This window comes from Syngnathus floridae, chromosome 11 (assembly GCF_059516105.1).
Source record: "Syngnathus floridae isolate MCC-2025c chromosome 11, RoL_Sflo_1.0, whole genome shotgun sequence".
Taxonomy (NCBI): Eukaryota; Metazoa; Chordata; class Actinopteri; order Syngnathiformes; family Syngnathidae; genus Syngnathus; species Syngnathus floridae.
The window spans coordinates 13,216,622-13,222,807 of NC_142423.1; the positions used below are offsets into that span (position 1 = coordinate 13,216,622).

Sequence of the window (6,186 nt, forward strand, 5' to 3'; positions counted from 1 at the left end):
AATTGTACAATTTGAATTGATTAGTTTGGAACTAAAGTCCAAAAACTCCCTGAGTTGTCATGAACCCAGATTGAGGAGGCGCGTTTTATAGTCCGCATGCAATCTAGCACTAATCAACATCAATGTCTGGTTTTAAGAAGCGTGTGCAACATCTTGCCGTTTCAACCGCACCCTTCGCAATGGCGGCACTGGCAGCTGACAGCTCATCCGTCTCCCGCTGCTGATTTATCGAGCTGTGTTCAGCAAGCGTTTGGGATCTCCAAAAGTCTGGCAAATGTGCGCCCCCATGCAGCCCATCTTGAGAGGCGTAAGCAGACGTCTTTCCAAGATTCCGCTTGCTTGTTGTCATTCATTGTTTTTTCTTCTCTATCTGTCAGCTTGACAGCATCCTGGCAAATTCCTTCTTCCCACATTGGATTCTGCCTGCCGGCCATGAGGCCCGTTTCTTCCTAATATGCAAGATTACAGCCCCCAGGTTGGAAGTGTAATGAAGCATAAATGTCCAAAACAAATCGGGTTAGCCTCGAGGCTACGATTTTCCTGTCACTCGTCCACAGTCACCACTTTGAGCAGCACTCAGTTTTCTGCAACTTACAAGGTTTCGTCCTAATCGATTTTTCTTGGTGCTCGCAGTCTCCTCCGAGATAAAATGTGTCTCCTTGAGGTTGGTTTGCTGCCCGCAGTCTCCTCCTAGATAAAATGTGTTACCTTAATAGTAGTATGTTAATTGCTGCCGGCAGTCTCCTCCTAGATAAAATGTGTTACCTTAATAGTAGTATGTTAATTGCTGCATTCATTCACCTCAAGAATAACCTCTCTCAATTTATTTACCTTTTTTTTTTTTTTTTTGAAGAGCAACATCTTGAGAAAACACGGGGGGGAGGGGGAGGTTTCGGATCAAATAAATACAGCATTGTAAGTAAGCAGCAGGCTGGTTAAAACATGTTTGTGGTGTGAGCTCTCCCCAGTTTTTATTGACGTGAGCTATGTGCATTGCTGCAGAGTAATAGCCTTGCTCTCCTCTTATTATTTTAAATGGGAAAACATCAGCGATGTCTGTATTTGTTTTTCCAAAGGCAGACGGCTATGATTTGTTTTGTTTTTTTCCCCTCTTCAATGGAAAAGCAAACTCAAACGAAATAGGAAGTAAGCATTTTTCATTTTCCCCATGTCCTCAAAAATATCCCATCAGAAAATGTCTCAATAATAAAACAAAAAAATACTCAATGACACACACACACACCATATTTCTCCTCTCCATGGAGAAGAAAAGGAGAATATGAACTCACCCCCTAAAAAAGTCGCTCAATAAACTGTATGTCATATGGTCACGGTTTCTTTTTAAAGCCAGCAGCAGTTTGCCGGAAAGCAAAATGGACTTGCTCTTTCTTCTTCCACTGTTAATGCAAACATCTTGAAATTTAAGTTCAAGCAGCTTCTGTGCAAAACCTTGAGTGTGTTTGCGCTTTCTTGCGATAATAGACTGAAAGGTCCCAAAATAAGTTCATCTTAGCATTTTATTAGTTTGCTAAAGACCCGAGGTCTTTGTCTGCCTGAGTGTGGGAGTCTTTGAGTGTGAAAACAATACTGACGAGCAGGAAGCTCTCCTGTGTCTAAATTTGTTCGATTGAAAATATTTTCATAAATGCCTTGGGCGATGTGTTATTTTTACAAATCTGTTGAAAATGGCTCGTTCTCTTTAACTTTTTGGTTTCATTAAATGTGATGGTTTTGAGAATGTGATGACTCCAACCAAGGGTGGCAAAAAAGTGAATTTTTAACATGTGTGACTAACAATTTTTGGTATGTCTTAGCTTCCAAACACTTCTACACCTACAGCTCAATCATAAAGAATTGTGATTATTTTCTAATTTATTTAGTGCAATTGGGTATTGGAAAAGATTCAGTATGTTGGCATGCAAAAAAATCCACTAATTACATTAATTTGACCTTCTTTTAACCGAAGCTAATTTTATGTAATCATTTCAAAGTGTATCGAGATACGTATTCTGATTGCAGGCTAAGCACTCTTAAAATTAGAATGATTGCTCAAATGTTAAGTTTAATGTGGCACACATTGATTGCAGCTTCTGATATTTTCTTTTCTTTTTTTTTAATTTCCAAACTGCAGCGTGTGTTTGTCCCAATTTACTGTCTGCAATGACACACTGTGCCAGCGATCTGTCAATTAGAGCTTGATTACGCTAATGTACCTCCATTAAACGGCATCATGTTATTCCCTCTGATAGCAACAACGGGGCTGCGGCCAAGGACGCCAATTGTCTGTCAAAGCGCATCCATGTCCTTGCTGGCCAACAAGACTCGCTCCTCCACCAAAGTGCCCCCGCTCAATTATTCATCTATTGAAATGTGTTGGCTGTCAAGAAGCTTCTGAAAGCTGATGGCAAACATCCTCAGTCACGTCAGCAGTCACAGCGATGTTTGCGCAAGCCCGCCCGCGGCGCGTCAACGCACATCTCCACGGAGGAGAGGAGCACTTCACAGAGCCTTTGTGTGAGCTTTCGATCCAGCGGCATGCACTCCTTGACCTTCTCCACGGATGCTAAATGATGAACTTCTTCCTCTCAAGTCATCAGTATTTCTTCCCGGGGCGCAATGCGTCAGCGACGCCGTAGCACCTGATCCAAGGTGGGAAACGCCACGAAAATTCCAGCCTTGACAGGATGATTCGCAGGATGTAGTTGGAAGCATCTGGAGGCAGCAGAAGAAGGCCAAGGCCACTCACTTGTATTTGCCTTCCCCCTTAAATAAACAGCAAAGATGGGTGATCCCTGAACTACAGACCCTGTTTTCAGCCAAGGGACATTAAAAAAATCTCATGGGAAAACTAGCAAACAAATGTCACCAAGAGTCGATGTGCTAACAGTGATCTTGGTGACATCCAATCTTGCTCGTGATCTTGGTCTGGGGGAGACGCCTTCACATGTACACATTAAAATATTTCACCCTTTGCAAAAAACGGACTTGTTGGGGGCATTGTTGACACCCTACAAAAAGGAGCTTAATTTGTTGAAAGAGAAAAAACAAACAGCATGAGGGCCTTTGCAGCGTTTGGCGCTCGGGCCTTAATTGGCGCAGTTTCAAAGCCAGCCGTTTGGACGTCTCCTTGCCCATAACTTGTCTTCCCAGGTGGGGAGTGTGTGTATAATTTCGCTATTTACTCCAAAATGATGTTGCTGTTGCACTCAATATTTCCTCAGCAGGAAGTCAAAACATTTTCTGGCTCTAATGATTTGGAAGTCCATTTGGGTAAGATTTAGGATGTGGCAAAGGAGTCTTGTCAAAACATGAAAATTACCTGTTGCGTCACAAGATTGTCTGTGCGTTGACCCGTTAATAATAAACACGGCGATCCCCACAAAAACCTTTGAGTGTGGCTGCTAAAAACATTTCGACAAGGAAATGACTTTATTGCTTTAATTAGTCCTTTTTAATGCTATTGAGCTGCGCGGCTGTGACCATTGTGGAGCGAAGGTGATAAAAGCTTCAAGAGCACAGAGACACCGTCAGGTCAATGCCTTCGACCGAGGCCTGATGGCGCTCGTGTGATTAATGCTCGGCGAGGTCCTCATTTGCTCGTCAGAGAGGCGGCCTGTAAATATTTACAGATCGTACAGATTGTTCTATTTGGGGCCAACGACTGCTGCGGAGAATGAAGTTATCCGCCGATAGGTAAGCCGCAGCTGCCGTTGGAGTTGCGCGGCGCCGCCCGTCGAGCTCTGGCATGCCCCCCCCCCTCTCCGCATTTCCATCTCGTGCAGCCCATGCATTTAAATGGGATGTTTAACTGAGCTGCAGTGGCCCCTTGGCGCCCATGTTGGTCACTTGGACTTGAGCGCAAAGTGGACCTCACATTCTTTTAGCTTCTCTTTTCATTTAGTTGCCCCAAACATGATAAGTAAAAATGTCATTGTAGCAAATGTGCATGAAAAATGTTATACAAAAAGTTATACAGACAACATACAAAACTGTGGCTGCAGAATACTAATTCACTTGAGATCAAACTTTGACACTCTGTGACATAATATGACTTAAAAGTGGTTCGGAACACGAATAAATGTCTATAACGTTCTATCCTGACCAAAAAAATGAAACGGTTGGGTTATTTCTACCCTTCTGACGTCATACAATGAAATATTTTCATCTGAAAAATAAAACAAATATTAGTGCAATATTTTTTTTCTCAAAAATAGGCTGGTAATTCTAAGTCTATGAGCACAAATTAGTATTTCATGTGCCCCCCTCGCCCCGCCCCTCCCTTCATGTCACGTTTACGGCTCTGGATAGTATTTGTAGCTCCTTATCGTGTGTGTACCTCTCTTGACACCCTACCTGTTTCTTCATCAGTATTCAGGGCACATGAGTGAGCACTGCGCTCATTTGAATCAAAACAATGAAGCCTGCAGATAAGCGCCTCTGTTATGACAAGAGACAAAAGATCATACATTTGCATCCGTGTGTCACGGACCAACCCGGTGCTCTTCATTTGTCTGCCAAAAAAAAAGTTAGCAAGACGGCAAGAGGGATGGAAGGCAGTTTACGGCTCAAAGGCGCAGTGAGTGAGCATTAAAATGACTTTTCACTAACACCCAACATTGACATTGGATTGATCCCACTTCAGTAAAGGTTGCGGATGTCTGCCGATTCCTTCTGCAATTACGAGAAATGAATCATAGTTTTACATTTTCATTGTGTAAAAGGTTATCTCAGTATTTGGGAGGGGAGCCAAGACTGCAGTTCACATGGAAATCCAAAAATGTGGATTCGCCACTCCATGAGGATGGATGGATGGATGGATGGATGGATGGATGGATGGATGGATGGATGGATGGATGGATGGATGGATGGATGGATGGATGGATGGATGGATGGATGGATGGATGGATGGATGGATGGATGGATGGATGGATGGATGGATGGATGGATGGATGGATGGATGGATGGATGGATGGATGGATGGATGGATGGATGGATGGATGGATGGAACCCCTAGGAACTATATTTAGCCTTAACTTGTGCCATTTGGATCGCACTTGTTGGACATGTATCTTAACTTGTGTAGGTTCTAAAAAGTTTGCTCTCATTTTCTTCCACTGAAGGCTCAAAGGCCACAAACTCCAGGCTGGAGGGGAACCAGAAGACCAACGAGTCCTCTTGTCCTGTGTTTTTTGTTTTTCTCTCCGTGCATGAAGACAATTACTGGAGGTTCCTCTTAATTACCGCGCGTCCACTTCAAGTCCACTCCTCCTTGGCAGAACCTCCCTCCCTCCCTCCTTCACTCACTCACTCACGGCTCAGCTTGCGCTGCGGGGCTTTTTTACGGTTTCATTTATCAGCGGGCATTCCTTCACCGTTGCGTTGCGGCTCTTTTCCGCCGCACTCATTTAATTACAGCCGTGTTGCTGAAAGCTATACGGCTCACCTGGCTTCCCTAATCTGATGCCAACTAAGGGCCACATCCATCTCAGTGTGTCAGCCGCAGTAATGGCCACACTTCCTCTTGTCTCGAGGGGTGCGCGATGACGCAGGGGCGGCCATTCAGCCCCCTTTCATCCCGCTGTTACGCTTATCGTCCATCACGAGGGAGCCGGGCGGATGAGCTCGCTTAATGGCGGGCCTACCCATGTGGAGGTGCATCATGTCCTTCGCGTAAAGAGACCTGCTGATTTGGAGCCCGCCACATTTTCCCAAAGGGATTTGTCACCGCTTGTGGACGTTTTAATTGGACCATTAACTTTTCCAAAGACTCTTCGGGATATCTTGATGAGCTTCCCCACCCTTGATACAAAGCCCAAAGTCAGTTTTTGTAAGACTTGTAGAAAGTCCCTGTGAATCAATGAAAGTGATGGGCAAAGGTCAATGGAAAGGACTGTTAAATTTGCTCTGCTTTATGGGAGTGCTCAACCTCAAGTGCTTCAATGTTTTGTGCAAACACACACACGAATTTTGGACCACAACTGTAGGAGTCAAGTGCAGTTGGAGTTTTCAACACTTACGATCTTCTGCTGGTGTGATTGGCTATTTGTCTCTCTGTGATTAAGCGGTGAGCAGTTGCAGGTGTCGTCTGCCTTTCACCCAATGTCAGCTGAGAAAAGCCTCCAGAATCCCTCAACTCAATAGGACGAGCAATATAGATGTATAATTGTTAGAGCAAGGTGAGGCAAG

General features: G+C 44.3%; 1 long non-coding RNA gene across 2 annotated transcripts in view; it reads left to right on the top strand.

Moving 5' to 3' along the window:
- Positions 1–5,851, top strand: part of LOC148391205 (uncharacterized) — a 37,154-nt gene extending 31,303 nt beyond the window's left edge. The window contains exon 4 of one of the 2 annotated variants that reach the window (XR_015861331.1): positions 5,121–5,851. This is a non-coding gene — a long non-coding RNA (uncharacterized LOC148391205). Of the gene's footprint in view, positions 1–2,249; positions 3,155–5,120 lie in introns of those variants that run through there. The other variant, XR_015861332.1, reaches the window with a different exon arrangement.
- The last annotated feature ends 335 nt before the right edge of the window (positions 5,852–6,186 follow it).